This window comes from Brachyistius frenatus, unplaced genomic scaffold, assembly GCF_029030835.1.
Source record: "Brachyistius frenatus isolate BFR_SWC_R1_liver_20210118 unplaced genomic scaffold, ASM2903083v1 Contig_227, whole genome shotgun sequence".
Classification (NCBI taxonomy): Eukaryota; Metazoa; Chordata; class Actinopteri; family Embiotocidae; genus Brachyistius; species Brachyistius frenatus.
Window position 1 is genome coordinate 185,757 of NW_027210826.1, and position 24,244 is coordinate 210,000.

General features: G+C 44.6%; 1 long non-coding RNA gene across 2 annotated transcripts; it reads left to right on the forward strand.

The window, feature by feature from the left end:
• Positions 1-618: 618 nt before the first annotated feature.
• Positions 619-16,829, forward strand: LOC138633574 (uncharacterized). Of its 2 annotated transcripts, none has more exons than XR_011311895.1 (4): positions 619-881; positions 5,963-6,257; positions 11,292-11,561; positions 14,992-16,829. It is a non-coding gene; the product is annotated as an uncharacterized lncRNA (long non-coding RNA). The 2 variants fall into 2 exon arrangements; XR_011311896.1 differs by lacking the exon at positions 619-881 and adding an exon at positions 5,854-5,868.
• Positions 16,830-24,244: the final 7,415 nt, after the last annotated feature.

A 24,244-nucleotide genomic window follows, 5' to 3' on the forward strand; every position in this document is an offset into this window, starting at 1 on the left:
ATCAAAGAAGCAGACAATGAGAATAGTGGATGTGCGCACTTGATCCAGGCGCATGAGCGGAGGCCGCAGTCTCCGCCGGGGGCTTTGTGTCAAACGAATACTAGTAGCCAGACAAGATTACACGAAACTTTTTATAATCCCACATGGTCCCCAAAAACGGGGCTCAAAACGACACACTTGATACGTGAGTCTCCCGAATAGATCCACAATAGAGGCAGCAGAGGGGATGCTGAGTGTGTGGAGGCGCTCTTGGTGCCAATTTATGCGTAATTAAGGAATTGATTGTGATTCTGGTCATCAGGGTTCATACTATATGAGAGTGATGGAACATATTTTGCTAATTCTGTTGGTTAAGTCTCAAATATGAAATTAAATGAAAACATCCACAATGAACTGAGATGATTAGTTTCCAGGATTGTGATCCACGAGGGCAGAGAACTTGAGCTTGCTTATTCACGACCACGTATATGCGTTCATTTTTTTTTTTAATATATTTTTTTTTTAGAGGGTGGAGACAAAAACAGACCTGCATCGTGTCATAAAGGGGAGGGTCTTGGTGGTGGTATATGTTTTTAGAGCAAGCATGTTTTAAGTTCATATTGCATCTGACGCGAGGAATGGCGAGCGTGCGGGGGACGGCGCGGGCAGGAGGGAGGGGAGGCGAGATCCACCTCCGAGAGAAATAATGGGGATGATAATAAAAAAGGGGGAAAACCCGTCCGAGGGAAGCTGAATGGATGGAGCCAGAGAGACGTCACGGCCAGCCGCAGCCATGAAGACCGTGCGGTCCAGCCTCCAGCGACTCAGTTGGTCTGCTTCTGCCGAGCCGCACGCTTCTCGGTTTTGGAGAGCGGACGCCGCAGCGACGAGCAGGCGACGGCGTGAGTATGAAACATAATCTGTGTTTTCTTTCAAAAACGGGAGGGGGACAGGCGAAGGCATTTTCAGGAATTTCGGCTAAGAATAACGGGAAGAAAGCGCGACGCGTATATACGTCGCCAACCTGCACACATAACGGAGCAGGATGCGTATGTCGTCTGGATGTGGCGGCGGCAGCAGCCGGATTCAGGCGCTGAGTGTTTGAGCAGCAGGTCCTCGGCTCTGAATTTAATATGATTTCGGATTTCTTGTCCGTTGCATCCGGATGCTGTGAGGGGTGTAAAGTATAGAGGTGATATTTCAATCAGAACGGCAGCTGTTGAGGGCGAATACGAGATGGCAACATATGGCTCAGCACATTTGGTCTTTTAGTTCATGTTATATTTTCAGTCTGCATCATATGCTCTAAAGATTGAGTATTTTTTTTTTTTATTTATAATTAATTAATGTCTTAAGTGGAGATTGGAGTATTGCACAGGTCCAGAGAAAGGTCACATGTGAACATGCACAGTGTGTGTGAATGATGAAATACACAGAGCAACTTGTAATTTAGACCTTGTTTGTGTCTATTTAAGGGGAAAACTCCTCTTTTTCCACAGCCTCACTGACGCATTATGCCCAGGCTTCATATGCGCCATTCACAGGGAGTCACAAAGGCCAAAAGGCGCTTCCAGCCTTGATTTCATTTCTCATACACACCTCCGGGCACTTAGCAGGGTCACTTATCCAGCTCTGCTCGCCGCTGCATCGGGAGATGCAGGCAGGTAACACATGGCACCAAAATTTAAAAACAAAAAACAACAAAAAAACCTACAAAATCTGACACAATCAGGATGTGGGGAAAGAAAGAAACCCGTTTTTGTCTTCTTCTTTTTTCCCCCAAATTAAGCTCTTGCAGGACTCTGTGCGGCTATGTGGCTCAGATATGTGGATTACCAGCAGACAGACCTGCAATGCATGCGTAATAAGACAAAGTGGTGGCGTTCACACCCATAGTTGGCGGATAAAGGCATCACAAGGCCAAATATCCAGTCCACACGTGTGCACCGAGCAGGCCTGATGCCGAGAACACGTGTGCACCCCCCCCGGACACACCGGGGGAGAAAAACGGAGGCTGTTGGAGCTTTGAGGGGGGGGTTGGAAGCAAAACATTTAAAACAAAAAAACAAAAAAAAAATCTAGGATTATGCAACGTTTCACATGATGGACGTGAGAGTATTAATTTAAGTATGCAATGCGTGAGGAGAGGCAGAGGGTTAATCTGGAAATGAAAGCAACGTTTGCACAAAATGATCAGATTCACCTTAAATATGCAAGTTTCTGCTTTAATTTAGGGAAAATGTAGGTAATATAATTTTTAAGTATTTATTTATTTATTTACTGAACTGGTTGCACCACACACACACACACACACACACACACACACACACACACACACACACACACACACACACACACACACACACACACACACACACACACACACACAGATAAAGTTGTGTGTGCCATTACAGTGTATTTTAGAGAACTAATTTTGCATCATCCACTGACTACAGTCATTAATGTTCACAGAAGTAGACAGGAGATTGTGTGTTATTTTATTTTGAAAATCCACGATAATAGTAATGTTCTGTGTTAATACTCCTGAAGCATCACGCGGTCCGCACAGCTGAAGTCTGGGCGACACCTTTTCACGCCAATTATCATTATGTTTTTAAAGAACTTGTTTTTTTTCCTTCTTGGAGGAAAATAGAATTTACTGACCGTTTTTATTGTTAAAAAAAGAAGTCTACGACATGCAAAATGGGGCGATCTGGCTGTGTAGTCAATTTGAAGAATAAAACGATCGTCTCTTTTTTCCAGGGATCCCTGGGGAGACATTCAGCGGCCTCACAACACGAGGCTTACTGTAGGTAATATGGGCTACAGCTCCCACTGTTACTCACATCACAACTATGGGATATCTGGGTTAGAAAAATAGTAAGTTATCGTAAAGTTACGTCCTGCATTTAATTATAGTTGTAAAGGAAAGTGTCGACTTAATTAACACGGAGGATCAAATAGAAACGTTAAGTTCAAGATTTTACCACGAAATGATGAAAACACTTGAAGCCAAATATAATGTCACGACACAAACTAGTTTGTAAATTACATATCACGTCAGGGATGTTAGGTTCCTCGCACACGTCAATTGCAGACAATTAATTGCATAATTTCTACAACACGTCATATCCAGCTAATGAGTTGCACACACACGTACACAGTGTTACTGTTAACACATTTTGTGTGTCTGCTCAGCACAGATCCACAGTGTGTTGCCAACAGGTCTGCCTCACCTCAGTGTGCCATCTCTGTTCTTTCTGTATTCACCTTAAAATATGGCTTTACCTCGTGCGTAAAATGCTTTTTGTCATGCGTAAAACTCCTGCGTAATTGCCTTTGTTGTCTCAAGACGCAGCACTCATGAAAATTCAACCTGTGACATAAAATAGCATAAAAAGAAGCATTTTACTCGGAATGTATCACGTGGTTGTAATCGGATAAGACGTCATAATAGGAATCATTTTCCTGCTAATCAGCTCTGCACCTTTGTATATTTTTTTTCCATTTGGATGTGGCAGATTTGTTGACGTCATGCAAGTCTTGGCCAATGGCATGGCCTGATGAGATTTGTTTAAATGGGCTCAATTGATGCTTTAAATGTGTTTGGAGATTTTTTTTTTTTTTCTGAGCTCATGTGAGTCAAAGAAAAGAGGTGATGTAATTGTAACATTATGATTTTGTTAATCTAATTTTTTTTTTAACTTTTGCAGAACAGAGACACTTAAAAATCTCCACAAGCTTCATTTTCTTATGCTTTTGATTCATGAAAGACAGACATTATGGGGTAAAAAAAACTAACAGAAAAATATTTGAACTGTATCAGCCTAATAGAATGACATAAACTGCAGCACACTCACAAATAAGACAGTGGTAATGAAGGGACTATTAATGATAATGGGGAAATAACTGCAATCCACATATAATTATTTTCCTCTTTTTCCAGCTTGGAAATTGTGAAAATATATTTGCACTATAAAGGAGTCATATAACTCACAGCACGTGCTGCACAGAATACAAGTTTTTATGTTGATATTGTACCGTTGGCATATGAAATAATATTGTGACAAATTACTGAGGAATTTAAAAAAATACATTAAGCACTAAATTAATAGTAAGGTGAATGAAACAGTATTTAAATAGATTAGATAAAACATTTTTAAGCTTTGAAAACAATATGTATTTTTATATTTGAAATTTAAAAAATGCTGTCGGTTTTTGTTGTAGCTTTAAATACTATAAAATACAATGACACAGAAAGAACACTGAAATTGTACTATTATGTAATCAGGCTATTTTCTTAATATGTGGAAAAATTTGTCTTTTAACATTTTCTACGGGGAAATATGAATTATTTAAAATAGTAAACTGTCTTACTGAGCTTTTTATGAAGTAAACCTGTTTATATTTTCACATGTGTGACTGCAGCTGTGAGTGTATGCATGACTGCATGTATCTGTGCATTCATAGCGAAAGCCTGGGTGAGTGTCTGATGCTGTCTGCAATTATGCATTAAACACGTGAAAGTACACACAGTGTGTGACACGTGTGTGTGTGTGTGTGTGTGTGTGCGTGTGCGCGCGTGCGTGCGTGTGTGTGATCCAGTGAAGCAGCATTCTGGGAGTTGAGGCATGTTTCTGCTCTTAGAGGGCCTCGCTTTGTCCTCGTGGATCGAAACAAAGCACCTTGACGAAGATCGGGATCGTTGTTACTTTGACAGCTTTCCAGCTTTGGCAACGTTACATCTTTTTCTTACAGACAGTGTAGAAGAATAATAGCAGTTATTGTAACCTGGAGGGAGAACAATGCCAAGAGGATTTGTTGTTTGCCAATGGGGAAATAGCCATTTCTGCTAACGCCTGTATGTTGCCAGTCAAGTCGTGTATGAGTGTTCAGATTTTGGGTGTGTGTGATGGAGGGCGAGAATATTCTGTGCCTCGCCCTCCTCTGTCACTCTCCCTCTCACTCTCTCCCAGTATATCTCCATCTTTCTCTCTCATTGCTTTCAGTCGGTACTTGGCGTTGGTGGGGGAGGAGCCTGCCACAACAGGGATCTGGGCACACAGAGCAGCTTTAATTAGATGGGGCCTCGTGCCATGTGCCACCACCGCATGTGTGAGAGAGAGTGTGTGTTACAGCATTGTCTACGCCCACACATATAAGGATGTGTTTCGTGTGTGTTTAGCCTTCATTTTTGCGAGTTTTTTGGACCCGTTTGGATGTTAAAGGGTATTATTTCTAGCGCATGTTGTTTCCGTCTTATGTAAGAACATTTTTCTTTACGTGTGTGCATGCGCATTGTAAACCCCTGCATCCCTGGCTTTGGCGCCAAACCTCGAGCGTTGTGCCGACCGCTTTGGCATCAGATAATGTAAATGAAGACAAACCAGTTTCTTTTGTAGTCAAACAGCCAGGATCTTCTTTTAATTTAAAAATGCATTTGGGTCATGGCAGGGGGCGGCGTTTGAAGCCATCACCCACCTATGGAGCCAGTCAGCGGGTGAGGCGGGTGCGCCATAGGGATGGGCGCCAGGCCGAAGATGGGAAGGTTGGCGCCACAGCCGGTTTGGACTGGTTGGACAACTCATGCTCTTTTTTTTTTTTTTTTTTTTTAATTGGTGCCTCTTGCTGATTGTTTGACTTGTGGAGTTTTTGATATACAGGCATTACTCACAAGCCAATCAAAGCCTTCCGGTGGACAAAGGGAGGTTTCCTATTGGTTGAGGTGGTTTGAGGCGGGGTGGGGGGCCACTTGGTGACATCACAGAATGAAGGGTCAGGACATTTAAGGGCTGCTGTAGGTTTAGTCAGGAAAAAAAAGGCCCGAAGGCACAAGAGTAACGTCTTTGTTGGCGTTGGATTTTTTTTAAAATTTTAACTCGATCCCAAGTTAGTTTGTAATCCTTCAAATTATATGCAATCAAAGAGATGGAGCCACATGATAATATACATTTTTATTAACAACCTTCTCCTCTGCTTATAGGTCAGAACTTGGCCCATGTTACTTTGCCTGCGGCTTGAGAGGATGGGTAGCCTTAGGGGTTGGTTGTTATCTTTGGTTATCTAGCTGTATGAGTGATGTACATTCTTCATAAAGCTAGATAACCGAAAGTAACAAGAATCCCATTACACTCCTGAAAAGGCATCAAGACCCCATATGCGTCTTCCTCCCAAAAAAAACCCCCCAAAAAAACACAAACTCGGCCAGAAGAAGCGAAACACGAGAAGAAAATGGATAACGTTTTAAAGAAGATGGGAGCGTAATGCAGCAAAAGGTAGTGTACACGATTTTTCTGTATCTGTTCTGTAACTGATTGAATGTGTATGTGAGTACATGTGCGCCTCCATTTAAACCCAGTTCTACCATGGGGCTCTGTCTATATTTGCTGTTTTGATCCATCACCCGCTAGAAAAGTGGAATACCGTTGTTAAACATATATAAATAAATGGGACATTGCCGCCCATATTCCCCACAGCTCTCTGCAGCCAGTGGCAGTGATCCATAACAGTAAGGTTGGTGCAACAGGATCATTTTTAATCTAATAAGCCCCATGATCCTTGTGTGTGTGGGGCTGCATGCAGGGGCTTAGTCTTAGTATCACATGGCCGGGGAGTGACGGGCCTGCTGAAAAAGACCCACACCGATTCACCAAAGCCGGTGGACTCTGACAAGTCGTTTAACAACTCTGTGTTGGTTAATCAGTTTGCTGGCTAGTTTGGTCAAGGCTGTATTTATTTGGTTCCAGGAATTTCAGATTTACCGCTTGCAACTTTGGCATCAAGAGAACATGCACAAGGAAAAGAATGTGGGCCTTTTATATCATAGTAGCTGCATACGGTGCTATAAATTATACATATGTTCCAACTTGGATGGGATTGTGTGAGTTAAGAATGCTCCCTCCGAGTTAATCTGGCCCCCCAATGCCCCGCTGGCACGTAAGCGAAGAGACAAGAATTTATTTGAGGCCAGTTTTGTTAAGTTAGCCGTTGTTGATTTTTTTTTTTTTTTTCCTTCCCACCTACTTCTTTCGCCCCTTTTGCATGAAAAGCTGTTTGATTTGGGGTCCTGGCCGTTGTTTGATTTGACGTGACAGTTGGCTTGGTCGTGAATGGGCCGTGGCAAAGCCTCCATTGCATGAGGTGCTACCATGTGGAAAAGGCCTGACGGGATCTCGCTGAATGCTGCTGTGTGTGCTTGCAAGGCTCAGAGGGGGGAGTGGTCCAGGGGCAATCAAGCAGAAAGTACCCCCAATGACGAGAACCATGAGTGAGAGAAGGGAGAACAATCTCACCCTTTGGGTTCTTTGCCTGGGCTCGTGGTGAGGAGTAATTGGTCAATCAGATCTTCAACCTCAAGGCCTCTGATGGCTGATTGAAGGTGTGATTTCTGTTCTGCCCATCTAAGCTAGAGGGTCACTCCTGCTGAGAAAGGCCACTAAGGATTGTTCGCAAGGTCTCCAGGCTCTGGTGCTACATAGCTAGCAGTGAACTCCAATTGTAATACATATTTCACATGGTGGTTTTGCTGTCTCAACATGGCTCAACTAAAACGTCACCCTTTGGGTTTGGATATATTCCGCTTGCCGTGGTTCAAATTTCTAAACAGTTGTGCGGGGCTGATGTGAAATCCCTAAAAGCTTGTGTGGCAACCTCACCTCACAATGTCAATCGCTTCAAGCCCTGCGGTTGCGCCTGCCTGCTGCATTGCAGGTGCTGAGTGTGACATTTGAGCTCTGGGCTCGGCTAGTAAGAGAGAGGAACGAGGGCCTTGACAGGAAGTGACAGCCGGAGATGTCACTTTCTTGGATGGCACACAGAAGTACCTGGCTCCTTCTCTGTTGTGCTGCTACCTACCACTGCTGATGTGTTTTTATTACAGAGTAGAGATGTACGAGCATGGCATTGCTTTGATCTGCTATTGTACGTGACAGATTAATGATCGTTCCCGGGCCAAAATGCAAGCACTTGTCTCTCTGCGCAGGTGTCCTTTGCATTTATGAATTCAGCATCTAACAGGTATGAGCTGCTGCGCAGGTTTTGAGAGCACTGTAGAGATAAGTTGCCTCTCTTTGCTTCTTTTCTTTTGTGTCAGTTACCGGGGTTGGGGCTAAGTGGGAACTGCAGTCTTGGACAGATTGTGTTTATACCCGAAGCAGTGCCCTGGGAGACGCATGTCATGGTGCAAATGCTTTGTTCTGGCTCGGTGTGTGGCACAGTTATATCACTAACACTTCACACTGGGGACCCCGGAGTAGAAACCATCTTAGCTTATGCCTGCCCGAAAAACGGCAACAGAGATGGGAGAGTTCCTCAAAACCACCTTAGGGCCTTTGCTCTCTCTCTCTCTCTCTCTCTCTCTCCTCCTCTGTGTCCCATGGCAGTGTCTGAAATAGAAAGAGAGGCCAAAGAGAAAGGGTAGAGAAGGAAAAGAAGGCGGGGAGAGGAAAGAGAAAGAGAAGGAGGAGGGTGGTGGGGTTGTCTTAGCTTTCATGCACTGGGCAAGCAGATTTAGACTCCAAGTGTCAAATAGAAAAACAGCCATTGTGGTCGGGTCCTACTTTCCCCCCCACCAGTAGACTTTACAGTCAATAGAGCTAGTCCACTTGTCACAGAGGGACAATGCGCCCCTTTGCCTCCCTTTCAGGCCTGCCGGGTCCGAGCAGCCAGACAGTTCTCTGAATAAGACCCAGTGATTCTTGCCCCCTTTTCTCTGCCTCTCTTTCTCTTGAGGGAACACACCAACAGGGCTTGGAAAATGGCTTCACTGTTGGGACAGAGGCTGAGGCCAGACCCTGTTATTTTTCTACAACACTGGCATCTCCCCCCCTCCTCCCCCCTCCTTCCCTTATGCTCACAGAGAAATGAATGTATCTTAGGCAGTTGCAGAAGTCAATGGGCCTCTCCAGACAAAGGAGATTAAGTTTGGCAACTTAGCAGTAACAGGTGTACTTTGACTGTGCTTGGACCACACGGAGGGGGTGGGGGGGGTGGCTGCTGTTGTCTGACCCGTTACTCTCTTTGCTTCCCTGTTGGTTTTCAGCTGTGTGGAGATAAAGATGAGATGAGGGGTTTTTTTTTGGGGTTTTTTTAGACGACAAGAACGCTTCAGACCTTCAGTCGATTTAGAAGTTTTCAGTCCAGCACCGTCCTCTTATCATTTTTCACGGCTTTTGAAAATCAAGCTGCGGTTTGCCACATTTCTCCCGTGATTTGCCAAGTTCTCTCTAAAGGGATTCTGCAGATATCTTTAGATCTCGAGCAGTGCTCACCCAAGGGAGCAAGTTAAGGGTAAACAATGCGGGCACACAGAGAAGAAAGAAAGAAATATCAGAGGGAGTGCGGCACGGCACTGAAGCATGAATACATTTTCACATTTAGAACTGAGACAGTGATGTTTTAAGAGGGGGACTATCTTTCAAAGAGAACGAGCGAAGCCTTTTCTATCCATACCTTCAGTATTTTCAGCCACAATAAATCAAGCCATTCAGCAGCAGTACAAACAGAGACGCTCTCAGAGCCAGAGCAAAACAGTGCATGCATTTGTTTGTTTCAGTCATTAATAAAGCTTTTACCGAGAGCCTCGGTCCTCAGAAAAGCCCATTCTGGTGAAATGACTTGGCAAAGCATCGGATGGAGGGTCTGTTCAGACTGAAGCTGCTCCCGCTGCCATTGTCTAGCTCTCTCTCACACACCTACAGCCCAGAGTAAGCACACAATTTCATTGTTGCGTGAGCTGTTAATATCAGAGGCTTCACAATAGAGCCCATTCGCCATATTTGCATAAGGCACTTTTCCAACAAGGACCCGGAGAGGGCTTGAAAGCTGGCCCACTCCAGTGCCAATGGCAAAAAAATGTCAAGTGCCAATTAGGAGAGGTTTGCCACCATTCAGTAGTACCCCACCCCTGTAGTCCTTCCCCTCCCTGCTTACACACCCCAACTCTCTCATACTCCAAGTCACCCCTGGTTTTTACCACCTTATTCCCATTTCAGATGTAGCCTTCCCCTACTGACACCCAGAGACAAAAGCTGTCTCCTTTCCTCCCGCTGGCTAATGGAGGATCCTTTCTGCTGTGCTCAGAGTATTAGCAAAATCAGACAGCTCGCTCAGCTCACCGATTAGTCAGCTTTCTTTGTTGATTACTTTGAATAGAAGGTTCGGGAACTGTGCAGCTCAAACCTGCGAGATACAGACTCCACCTGCTTGTGAATATTGAACTTGGCAAGCTGGGTGCATTGTGCTACGTCGGTTTTTCGACTCGCAGGTTTTCGTGTGCAGGTGTGGGGTAATTGAGGGAATGGATTGTCACGCTCATTTTAAACAATTAAGAATTTCGTCTAATGTGGTCGATCCGTGTTCACGCTAATCGCATTTAGCCACCGGATGGCTTGCTTAAAGCTAATCATGCTCATTGTTTTGAAGTGAGGCGCGTACGAACCACGGAGCATCCTATAACGAGAAAGGCTGCAGTAAGACTACTACTCAGTACTTGAACTGAGAGCGCAGGCTTTGAGTCAGCTGTTGAGGCTAAAAGAAATGCACGTGGATTTACTGAAGCTACATCAAATCCAAGTTAGCTTAACTGGTGAGTTACTGAACAGCTGCTTGCAATTCTACCTATATTGAAAAAGCAGCTAGTGCTTATCTGCAGCTGTCAGATGCAGCGTGCGCGGCGACGGGAATTTAGAGCATCATCGGTGTTCTTGGATTTAAGCAACGCAGTGTCTGTGCTTGGACAGCCTTTGACATCAAAAGAAACTTGCATCCTGTAAAATGACAAGGATGAAGTAAATTAAATAACAAAAATTGAGTCACAGACATAAAAGAAGGTAATCGTGTTTGCCCAATTGGGCTACCGTTGTTTTCCACAGAGCGTTTACCTAACTTACCGCCTCCCGCCACTCAAAAGGATTTTTCTCTTGTCCCTTTTTTTCTCTTTCATTCTTTCATTCAATCTGTGTCGAGTTTTTTTTTTTTTCTTCTTCTTCTTTCCCACCCTTGATTCTCAGATGGTTGGTTCTGATTTGCATGCATTTGCATAATGAAAGTAATTTGCATGCTCAGGGGCAGACTGTACCATGAGAACAGACATGAAAAGGTGTGCGTGTGTGTGTGTGTGTGTGTGTGTGTGTGTGTGTGTGTGTGTGTGTGTGTATACACGCATTCATGTGTATGGATGGCTTGGTTTGTATGCTTCTGTGAACTACACATGTGCGTTTTGATGGATAAACTATGTTTCTTAAAAAATGTTCTCCTCTTACCCTGTAATTTTTTTTTTTTTTTTTTTTCCCCTTCCCTGTTTTTCTGTGCAGGCTACCACACCACTGAAGGAGAGCTGGCAAAAGAAGACCGAAAAACAGAGAATAAGGAGGAGGAGGGGTTGCTGTTGATTCTGCCCTCCCTCTCTCCTCGCCCTCCACTGCATCGCCTCTTCCCTCCTCCTCCTCCTCCTCCTCCCTTCCTCCTCCACTCCATCCTCAAGCAGACTGCCCCTTTTTCCTGTACAGCGAAAACGCAGCCCGCGCCACCATCTTAGAGCAACGCTGGCATGAAATGGAAGTGAGAAAGACCAGTCAGTGCAGGTAACACCACCAAACCCACCGCGCCCGCCATGCTGCTTTTTTTTTTTTTGTTGTTGTTTTTTTCTCCCGGCACCAACCTGACTCTCCATCCCATCTTCTTTCCTCCCCACCCCCCACACCACCCCGTGCCCTCACGCCTCCTCTACAGCCTCCGTTTTAATGGCCTCCGATATGTTTGTTAATTGCAACGATTCACGAGATGTGCTGATGGGGAGGGAGGGGAGGGCGACTCCATGTGGGGTGGAGTGTGTTTTTTTTTGTATGTGCGTTCACATTAAATCACTCTGCTCTCAATGCCTTTCTCAGGAGGCTTTCAGTGGGCATCTGTCCTCGAAGCACCAGGTTTTTTCTTTCCCGTTTGGGAATTCTCATGCCAATCCTCACACGCGTGCCCCGACATGGCGGCGGCTGCCATTTTGGAGATACAGTACAAGCTGTGCCTTCTGGAAAACACAAGAGGCACAATTCACAACTCAATATAGTTGAGCAGTTTAAGAATTTGTGCGCTATATTTTGGCCGCAGACCTAAAATAAGGTGGTAGAGTTTCATTCAAGGATTTTTTTCTTTTTTTCTTTTGCGGTCTGCTCTAACAGAATAATGACTTTTACATGAATTAATAAAAATCTCTTTGGTTTTTCTTCAACTCCTTGAATTGAGGTCAGACAAAATGTCAAGGCGGGCGCATCGGTCGAGTGGAAAGCGATAATATCTATGAATCACTATCCACATTCTCGTACAGGAACACTGCAGCACATCACAAAACCGACATAAAGAAGCAGACAGAGAAGAGATAGTGAACAACTGAGAGTCTCGGGTATCTCGAGTATCGGGAGGGCAGCAGGTGCTCAGGCAAGTCGAGTGTTGTTCTCCATGGGCGAGTGGCATTATTTCAACCAGGGGAGCTCCCAACTTTTGAAAAACCGCTTAAACCGAAACACCAATTAGCGTCGGCTGGGCTTGATTAAGTAAGGCAGCCGGTAAACAATGGACGCCATTGTCCTCGAAACAGAGAGCTCCCTTTGTTTGTGTCTGTGGTGTGTAGGTCAGAGACAACACTAGTGCTAACTTACAGTAGGGTGCCAGTCCATATGGGGGTAACAGAGAGACTGCTGCTACCCCCTGTTGGGTCAAGGTGAGAAAAGACAAAGAGACTGTTGCCAAAGACAGGAAAGCATCCCGTCATCAAAGGTTTAAGGTTTTACAAATTTATCAGAACCTCAAAATCTATTGGTCAAAGTTTGAAAGAAAAGTGTTTAATTTCACCGAAATTTTTGTTTCTAAAACTTCTTCACTGATTTCTTTTATTTAGAAAGAATAAACCTCGCGAAGATACCACGTCTCAAATTAGGTCATTCCAAGCTTTTCCGCATTTGCATTTTTGACGATTTAAAAGCGAAGGCGTCGCTTGGCTTTCCTGATGAGTGCTGTGGTAACTGTGTCAAACCCTAAAGTGCACTAATCACGGCCAGGCCTCCATAAACAGGTGGTAGATTGAGCAAAAGGGGGCCGGGGCCATTCTCAATTTACTGTGTAAATTATGCAGAGCCCAAAACAATGCAAACAGTAGACAGTGGAGTGGCTGGAGTTGGCTAATGAGATGATGAGAAGCCTGGGAGGGCTGGGAGCTGATGGAGGAGAGGGGGTGGGCACGGCCGGCAGCTTGTGTCTGGATCAGCGTAATCGTGTGTGTGTGTGTGTGTGTGTATGTGTGTGTGTGTGTGGGTCGAGGGGAGCTTTGGCAGGGGAGCAGACACTGTCCTGTCTGCAACAAACCCCACCATCAGCACCCCTCCTGCCCAGACTGAGAGCTGCGGAGGGAGGGGAAGGTTAGCAGGCAGCTGGGGCACCCTGCCCCCATTGCTGCCGCAAGAGCACCAGCCTTGGGAACCTCTGTGGCAGGGGTCCCCCCCAACACTGGCACGTAGGGGCCCCCTAAAAAGTCTGGCTGCAACCCCCCCCCCCCCTCCCCATCACTACCATCCCCTCCTTCACTCTTGTCTCCTCCAACCATCACCACCCCCCCTTCCAGCCTAATGTGAGGCTGGGGGCCTGGGAAGGACTTCAAGTTCATGGCCAGACCTCCTATTGAGCTGACAGCCTGACTGTTTGCTCAATTCGGCTCCCTATTCAGAGCCGTGCTGGAGGGGGGGGGGGGGGGGGGGGGTTGAGAAAAAGAGGCTGGAGGATGAGGGGAAGGGGGTGGGGGGGGGTCTGCCGCTAGATGGGACACCATAGCACCGTGATAGCTATTCATTCAGCGATGGGGAGACAAGTAAAAGAGCGAGGGAGGAGGAGTGAAGAGGGACCGGAGGGGGGTTGGGGGTGGGGGTGGGGGGTGGGGGGGGTTGGAGTCGCGGGTGCATAAATAAAAAGTGAGGAATCTCGGCTCAAAGTTTGCTTTGAGCGGTGTGCGCCTCTCTCACACTCTTTTAGACTCTTAATTACCGGCGCCTTCCACTTTTCTCTCTCCCTTTCTCTAACTATCCTCCCACCCCGCCCCACCTCTTCATCCCCATCTCACACACACACACACACACACACACACACACACACACACACACACACACACACACACACACACACACACACACACACACACACAAAATGGCACTGGCAATCATTCTCATCATCCTCTCTATCCCCTGGTTTTATTAGGCCACATGCTGGGGCTGTAAATTTACCATTAACAAGCTTATTCACTGTAGTCCTCTCTACAAAACAAGACCATGATGCCAATAACTCAAAGCGACACCAATACCCGAAACTGCCTTTTATGCCACCAACGCCCCCCCCTCTCCCTCCCCCCCCTTTCCAAACAACACCGTAATGCTAAATGCCAAGGCTAACGTGGCGCTTGCTAATAGCTCCGGCGGTGTTAATGAGCATGATGGTTGTTGATTTCCGCCGTTAAGCCGCACGGCTGCATTATTGCTCCGTTTCTGAACTCGCTGACCCGCCGTAATATTTTAAGTTGCTCGTCTGAGCTGCTTGAAAATGGAACGCGCGCACACACACACACACACACACACACACACACACACACACACACACACACACACACACACACACACACACGGGGGGGTTTGATAGCCTTCTGAAGTCCAACTCAGCCCAGCTTAGGGTGCGTCACATGCTTCCTCTTTGTATTAGCAGCTTGCGGCGTACCAGGCTCCCATTAAGGCCTTTCAACTTCAGCCTCAATCCATCCCCCCCCCCTTCAGCTGGTACGTGGAGCCGCGCTTACCCTCGGCCGCACGCAGCACACGCAAGGAACACCCTCCGATAACTCGTTGCCCGTGTTTAAAAATCGACGAGGGCGAGTCCGCTTCGGGTTCGCCTAAATTGGAAGTCCGCTGTCTCAAATACCGATCCCCAACTGGCCCCGCGGCGTGTTTCTGTTGGCCTGACGTCGTCTTTTCTCTTTCGCAGGTGAATGTCGGCGGTTCGGGAGGATTCGGGCCGGGCGGAACAAACGATGGAGGGACAGCGGGGACTCCTCCTTCGTTTGCTGCCTTCGGGCCGGAGTAAACGGGGGACGGCGTCGGGCGCCCGCGGCCCGCACGGTGATCCCTGCCGCGACGTCGGAGCTCTGTTTTGGCGTCTCCTCGACGCTGCCGTGTTGACGCGTTGTTCGACCCCGACAGTCAACCCGGCCCGTTTGTGAACGCCTTTTGGACTGCGACTGCAGGGACTCGGGACAGAACGTCAGCTGGACGAACTGGTCCACGATTGTGACTGATGTATTACTTTATTCAATTATTTGTACTTTTTTTTTTTTTTTAAGGTGTGTCACTGAATTTTGTAATTATTATCTTGTATATTTGCCCATAAACAATGTAACCTAGACAGGAAGCAGTGTAATTGTTCCCTCTAACTCACATAGGCTCCACTTGCTGTAGGTTGTATTCGATGAGGCGTAGCCCACGTTTTTGCTCCGTTTTTGTTGTAGTTGCTAGGACTCGAAAAGACACGTGAATGTGAGACCCACGGCAGCGGTGAATAATACTGCACTGCGATTGGACAGCTCCATGTGTCGGCCGACACAGTGGCGAAGGAGTGAGCTGTCGTCTTTATACTCTATGCAACTGTTCTTCCCTTTTTTTTTGTATTGGGTAAAGACCCTTTCATCGTTACGTTGGACCTTTTATTTAATTTTTTTTTTGGGCTACCGGTTTTATAGACATTCTTTCAGACGACATTGAGAGAAATGATTTCTGAGGAGCCTACGCTCCCGTTGTTAATATATTGAAAGAGATATTACAGTCAGAGTGTGTGTAAGTGTGTGACAGATGAAAAGAGTACAGCTCGGTGTCATCGGCGGATGGATTGAATCTCATATTTGCAGCCTTAACTGACTGTGATTTGAGTGTGCAGCCATGAGCCACAGTCTGATTTAATATTCCTGAAGGTGGGAGTGTGTTTGAGCAGCAGGAAGTAGCTCCTGGCTGCGTGTACACACAGAACATGCCACGCTATTTTAAACCGGCTTCCCAGCAGGCTATGCAGTTTGCTTCATAACGGTTACCTGCTTTGCCGTAATGATACGTCTTTGGGTGAGACATGACAAATACATTGGCTTCAAACACCGCCTTAATTTCCTGTTCTTGACATTAACACACGCTCACACACACACACACACACACACACACACACACACACACACACACACACATACACACGCACACGCCCAAATGCAATAAGGCAAGTACTATCGGCGCCTAATTCATTCGATATTAATTTTCGGGAAGTGGCAAATTTTTTATTACGATTGATAATCTATGCAAATCTTTTAAATATTACTTTAAACAATCTATGTCTATGCAGTGCTTTTGCAATTGATTCAAGGGAGACTATCTTGGCCTAATTTAGAAAATGTATTCTTTTGATAATCATGCACATCCCAGTGCTCAAGACAATTACTTATCTGCCTGGATAAGCTTGAAATTATGTTTTTAATCTCTAGCATAAAAAAAGAAAAAAAAAAGAAAAAAAAAGAAAGTCACTCTTCTGATATCAGTCCAGAGGCTTGGAAACCATGAATTGTGGTTTAAAATCATTAAATCCGTTGCACTAAATCTCTTTTTGTTTTCCTTAAATGCAGATCAAACATATCTATTCAGCTTTGACTTGCATCGCTTATTGTTTTATATACGCACTGATGTTTGTGTTAGGCAGTCTAATTGCTGTGAATAAGTGTTCACCACGTGTGCCTTTGAATGGAAAACTGTGTTGGAATAGTAATAAAGGTTTACATTGAAAACAATGGACATATTGCTGTCGTGCATGTTTTTGTTTGTGCTGGCACGTCATTGGTTGCAGGATGATCCATTGATAAGTGGAAAGCTCGTATTGTTCAGCAGCCACATGCGCTGTTGAGGTGTCCTTGGAGCTGTAACTTGAGTTTGGTCACTAGGAATGACACCATTCAGTAAAATTCACAACTGTAAAAATGTTTTTAAAGTGAGGAAGTATTAATTAAAGCTTTCTATATAAAAAAAATAAAAAAAAAACATAAAAAAATTATCTGAATGTTCTCAATAGCTGACAGCTCTTCTTAAATGTTTTCGCTTTTTGCAGCAGTCACATCTACAGAGAAATCAACTGCAGTTCAATTCCAGCATTACATTACGGCCAAATGAAAAGATTATCACAATTCCCTTGAGATCAGACAATTTTCCAAGCAACATAAGGGAGGTGGGTTTATTTTCTGTAGTGTTGAGCATCAAGCTACATGGGAGGAAAACAGTAGAGCTCTGTCCTCTTTTAAATTAAATCAGTGCAAAGATGCTCTCTGTAGTAACCGGTGAAAATCATGACCTTGTCGTTGTCGTATAGATGATAAATAAGCCACATGTCCCCCCCCGCCCCCTGTTAGTCCAAATTTAGGGAAAACAAAGAGCACGGCAGTGCTCTCATCCCGGATGGTGATGATCTGTGTGCAGCGCCGGTGCTGTGCAGGCCACCGCATCCTGTGCGAAACACTTCCCCCTGGATGATTTGCTGTCTGACACCACATATGGCAAATGCGCCAACGTCGACATATGGGCTCCCTCACAATTCATTAGCATTGTCATGTAAAAAAGGGTAATCCCACTGTAAAACAAATGAAATGTAACCCTTTACAGTACAAGTTGATCAAGCAGATCGTTTCATTCATTCCCTCTCTTTTTATGAAGTCTCCTGTAATTCAATGAAGGAGTTTTTTTTTTTTTTTTAACGCACCCCCTTGGGTGTCTGCATCCTTGGTTTGTAGCAGCGGAGGCTTTACAAGCCACTCTCCTCTTGTTTACAGCTGCGCTGCACGTTCAAATGAGCCGTAGTACACATAAACAGCAGCTTCGTGCAAATATTACAGTGCCCTTATTAACCAGGGCAAGCTGCAATTACATTATGTCCCCGGCGTTAACATCCAGACAGCCAAGCGCTGGTCCACCGTGACAACTCCGCTCACCCTCTGTGTTTCTTGGCTGCGTTATGGCCCTCATAATCTGATTCACAGTTTTTGTCATGCCGCCAAGGAGGCAAGTTGCATTAGCCAAGTACTATAGGCCTTAATGAACTGAGTGTCAATGTTAAGCACACGAGAGCAAGCTGGAGTGACGACATACAACCGGGCTGTCATTTTGCAGCCGTGTTGGATCACAGTCTAACTTATTGGTGTTTAAACTCAAAAGCTTTGTCAGGTCTCGGTGCAAAAAAAAATACATAAAACCCCCGGTCGCCATTTTGCTCGGTGCAGCGGGCACAATCAGCGACAGCGAGTCCTGCGTTTAGGGAGCTATAGAGTTGGGGTGTGGCGACATACGGCACAAAATGGCCGCTTGCAACACCATATCATGACGGAAGGATTGGATTCCAAGATGGCGCCGCAGTGACATTAACATCACTTGGATTAGATTAGATCCATTAAAAAAAAATAAAAAAAAAAAAAAAATTTTGGAAAGGCCACACATTCAGAAACAATGATTCGATGGACACAAGACTCATTGACAGGGGATGGGAGGGGGAGCAGGAGGGGGAAGGGAGGGGGGTGGGAAGGGGAGGGCGGGGGTCCAAAGTGGGAAATGGCGGGTTTTGGTCCACGTCCAAGGTCTAGGAACTCGGGTGCTGCTCCTTTTCACCAGTTCCTCAGAATCGTCATTGGTATGCAGGAATGCGTCCCTAGGAGGCCGTTCTGTATGATTTTGGAGGGAAAGCGTTTGCAACCGGTCACCAGGACAGAGGATGTGTGTGTGTGTGTGTGTGTGTGTGTGTGTGTGTGTCTTTAGATCCGACCATGGCCGGTGCCCAAAAAAAAAAAAAAAAAAAAAAAAAGTGGGCATCTGTCCAGATCTGTCCACCTTTGTGAGCCGCCTGGTCATTCTGTTCAGTGAGACAAAATGGCTTGAGTCGCTTTGAAGGGTACGTTGTCCTGTGAAACATTCCTTTTTATAATAAATACAGATGATGAAGAAAGAGGTGTGTGTGTGTGTGTGTGTGTGTGTGTGTGTGTGTGTGTGTGTGTGTGTGTGTGTGTGTGTGTCTCGGGTGGAGATTATCAAGGCTTTCCAGATACTTAATCCTGGCAGTGACAGCATTGACAGAATAATGCATATTGTCCCCCTTTTACACATAAAGAAAACACACAATTAACGAGGGTAAATATGTTTTTTTTTTTTTTCAGATTCGTAAAGTTCGTTCATGACACGATTGTTCTACTCTCACTGTACAATACACGCAGGAGACAGTTTTACTTTTGCTAAAATTACATTATCATCAGTGCGTTTAGGTGCTTTTGTGCACAATGGGAATAACTGTCACAGCCTTTCTAAATGCAATCCACCTGTGACTCCTAAAACCATCAAACTTTGTACCTCTCGTATTCTTTACCTGGGAACGTTGCTGTTTGTGTTCCCAGTAGAGAAGACATTAGAAGTATGACATGTGGGGAGGTGGCAAAAGAAAAGAAAAATTCACATGGGAAATCCAGTAAGTACTGATTTAGGATTTTTTTTTTTTTTTACATAAAAATACTTCTAGGTTAGATCCGCAGATATTACAAATTACAGGTAGATGGAATCATTTCAACCAGCGGTGTAAAGTGAGTATATACGTTTTCTGCTTTTTTTTTTATACTTCTAGTCGACTATATTATAAAGGGAAATGATACATTTTTACTTCAATTTAAAAGCTGTGATAACCAGAATTAGGATTTTACTCACAAAGCATGTAATCATTTTATAAAATATGACGCAATAAACAAATGAGATGAAAAATTTGGTCAAACTACTGAATGCTTTTAATGTATTAATGCATTCTTTTTTTTTTGACATAAGTTGGCACAACGACTACTTCTACTTTTGATACTTGTTTGTTAATGATACAAAGGAAGAAACCGATTTTTTTTTGTTGATAAGTTAAATCCTCAATGTTGGACTTAAACTTGGTAATGCTTGAAGGGGTACTTTTGAGTACAGACTCTTTACACTCCACCTCCTCCTCCCGCTGGTTTCAACTGCATTCAAATGACTACATGTCAACTACATATTTGGTCCTGCTTCACTATTGAAACAATGGTTATATGAAATACACAGGTATGGAAAACACTGCAACCAAATTTAGTGTTGACCTTGATGTATTGACTAAATCACTGCTAACTGCTATAACGCCATTCAAAACTGGCAAAGTATCCATGAAGTTATATATGTGTACGGAGTCGAAACTACACTACAACAGGCAGGTGTTTCCTTTTGTCAGGAGGACATCTCACTCACTTTGCAGCTTGACAACGCTGCGTTTTTTTCAGTTTCTCTAATGAATTTAGAAGGGTACCAGAATTGTCTCAGTGCATGAGGACCTTCAGTCCTTCAACTCAACTTAAAACATAAAAAAAAAAAACCTACCAAACTGAGACTGACAAGGTTTTCACCCTCACAGCGACGATACTTCAAATTCAAGTTTTGTCATGTGTACAGGTAGCATGTAGCTTCGGCCGAAAACACTTAAGCTCAAAATCCTCTCACACCCCCCTGAAGCAGTTTCTTGGAGCTTATGTATTTATATAATGAAGGAGAAATACTCGAGCGGGAGAGAGGTTAGCAAAACTTGCGGCTCAGGCCTGATGAGTCCGACGTCCGGATCACTGAGGATGCTTTTCTCGAAGGCGAGAGAGCCCTGTTGTGGAATGTCAAGTAGTTTGGCCGGGGCGGGTGACTGAAGCGGGAAGTGATTTGACTAATGTTTTCCCTTTCATAGCAACTGCTCTCCACCACATCCCCCTCCGTCCTCCCCAACCGCCAAAAAAAATAAAACCTCCCCAGAAAAACTTTACGGTGATGTCATTCATATGCAAAACAGGCGTGCTTTTAGCGGGTGAATGTGTGTGCATGCGTCTGTGAGCGAGTGTGTGTGTGTGTGTGTGTGTGTGTGTGTGTGTGTGTGCGTGTGCATGTGTTGCTTGAGTGGCTGATTCCATTACTTGAAGGACCATTACACTTGCCTGTCAAAAGCCAAAAGACCTGAGAAAAATTAGCAGATTAAATCACTCTGCTCCTCTCCTCCTTCTCTTCCTCCCCCTCCTCCTCCTCCTCTTCTTCTTCCTCCACCTCTTTTCCCCTGCAAGCATCCAAAGGCTGTTGTTCGCAACCATGCAGGTGTTTTGGAAAAAAAAAAAAAAAAAAAAAAAAAAAAGGTAATCTCCTTTGAAAGCCCCATCAGTATTTGATCAGTGACAGGTCCTAATTTTGGCGACAAAACTCTCAAAAATGACACAAAAAAATAAAAACAGTGATAATAGTGTGAGACACAATCAGGGCAGAGCTCCTGGGAACGTGAGTAGCTAGGAGGCAAAATCCTATAAAAAACAGGGGCAACCAGGGAGACTGAAGCTAAATGTGGTTTTAACAGTCTTGTAAAATCACATGACAGAGACATTCGGGGTTCCTGTACACATTTATTGATGCAGTTGGGCGAAAGGTCAAATGTTGGGGAGGAGGGTTCAACGATTCACGATCGGATGGAGGTTTTTATTTTTACCAGTGAAGTCCTGATACAAATGCGACTAATTCAATCGCAGAAATCGCACCACAAACATAAATCTGAATCTTAATCCTGATACAGATTCCAATCATAGGATGACAGGAATCCAGCAGAGCTTCTCCCTTCAAAAAAACAAAAGAATACATCCCATTTCCCAGAATGTGGGAATGAAACCCGGATTAGCATTCTGGGAAAACAAAATTCCCCACTCGGGCGTTTGCTACAGACCAGATGGGTGTACCCCTCAAAAAACAACAAAAAACAAAAATGCAGCATATACAAGGGGGAAGTAGCTGCAGAAGAAGAAGAAGAAGAAGAAGAAGAAGAAGAAGAAGAAGAAGAAGGAGAAGGAGAAGAAGAGGAGGCTTTGGCCCCCAGGGGAAGGTGGAGGAGAGAGTGTTGGAAGGGGAGGAGGTGGTTGTGAGAGGGGGGGGGGGCAAAGAGTTAATGCCGACAGCTCAACAAAGGCTGCCACTGCTACCGAGGGCAGAGAGGAGCACGGGAAAAGAGCTAAGGTCAAGGGGACCTCAGGGGGGTTCAAGTTCAAGGCGACTGTCAGTGTCTGTATTTTAACAGCTGCACCACACCCACACCGAGCACTTAGAGGTCCATTTGCAACAACAACCGCACCCCCACGTCACCGTTTTTACACCCGGGCTTTAAATCCGAGGCCGCACACGAACTGGCCATTGTCTCAATCTTGCCATGTTAGGGCCACATTGGAGGCAAAAAGGTAAAAGCGGCGAAGAGGGACGAGGTTCCTCCGGGCGGATCTCACGGATAATGCGTGAGATTCTGAACTTGCGAACTTGTCGGGAGGGTTGGTGTGTTCGGTGGCTGTGGGTGGCATTGTTGTTGAAGTGGCAGGAAATGTTCAATGACTTGCATGAAATGCGTTTTTATTCGGTGGTCTCAGACTCTTCAGAGGTGGGGTTGTCTGGATTTTGGAGGGACTGTGGCATGTCAGACATCTAATCGAGGCAGACTTGTCTGAGAAAAAGAGACATTAGGGAAGAAATGTCCTTTTCTTTGAGTCACAGACAAGAACACATCCTCCACACCCAAATTTCCTCTTTAAGTTTGTTTGAATCACATCATTTCACGTAGAGTTCATTCACAGTATATATATATATATATATATATATACAATCTTATCTGGCGTATATCGTGTAAATATGCTACAAGTGTATAATTGCGTCGACATTTCCCCCAAGTTCAGTGGCATATTGAGGGTTTGGACAATATTTGAACAAGCAAACAAGCAGCAACTTGTTTAACATCTCTGCAGCTCACATGAATGAATTTCCAGCGACCATGGTTATTTATTTTGTGTTATTTTTCTTGAGTCTTTTGTCACTCCCGAACAAGGTTCTTTTGACTCTGTGCAATTTTAATGTGCATTTTTTGTTCAACTAATTGTCTTCCAAGGCTTTTTTTTGTAAATGAATTTAGTGTGGGTAAAACTCAGTCAAAGTCAGCCAGTATCTTTTCATTTCTGAAAGTGGCTTCCTCTGTCTCAATGAGGGGAATTTCTTATGATACTTTTTGAGAGTGTGTTTATACCGACCTGACAAGGGGAATATTTAAAGATATTGGAGGCAAAACATCAGATACATCACAGATACTGTGGATGCTTCAGCACAGATTCAAAGAACCACTGCGTAACAGAACACACATCATATGCAGCACATGAACCACTTTTAAATAAACCTCAGTTACAGGTGCTCGGTGCATTAGGTGTAATGGCATTGTTACGTAAAATATTCCGTTGTGAAAAAGATAATGTCCATAGTTAAATATATCCAGAATGTGTGAGCATAGAAAACACGATTCTGCTGGATGTGTAGAACAACGGCATAATGAGATTTTTAAAGTCAATTATATCAATTATTTCTGCTTCTCTCTCTCATGTCAAAGGTGACATTAGGATGCCAAAACAATTCAGCATGCAAGAAGGAGATGTAATCTGCTCCAACCTTGAAATGTATAATGTGTCGTCGCATGCGGGTTCGAGTTATGACGGCCAGGAAGTGATGCCGCCGGTATGGCAGGTGATGCACAACGAAAAGGAAACTGTACTGTAGTTTTCTAGGGCAAACAAAGAAAAACAAAAACACCACAAGCTCAGTTCAGTGATGATTTATTTTCTTACACACTTAAACGCCGTGCATCACAGGGAAGCCTGAACACTTGATTCAGTTCACATTTGTCCCACTTAAAAACACTTTTATGTCACACAAGATGCACATGCAAGTCTGCAACGACTGCTCCCCGTGCGTCACTTTTGATTCACGACGCTGTACATTCAGCTCGGTGGATGGGGCCCTGTCGGTACTGACTTGGTGATTCACAGGTTAAAAAAAAACACGTAAGCATCCTAGTTAGAACATAAATATGACTGCGACAATAAAGTGGTCTGTTGTCCTGCAAAACACCAAATATTTGCTGACTAGGTGCAGAAAATATAAAAACTTTTTTTTGTCATTGCTCATGTGATAAATTAATCCAACAGTTTAAGGTTTGCAGTGAAAAATGAAGCATCTTTGTGGTGGAGAAAAGCAGAAGTTTGAATTGAGAGGGATGGCGATTTTGTCAGTATCTGTATTAGAGAAGAATAACTGCGGGTTTACTCAAAAAGTGACCTTTAATAACTCGTAAATCAAAC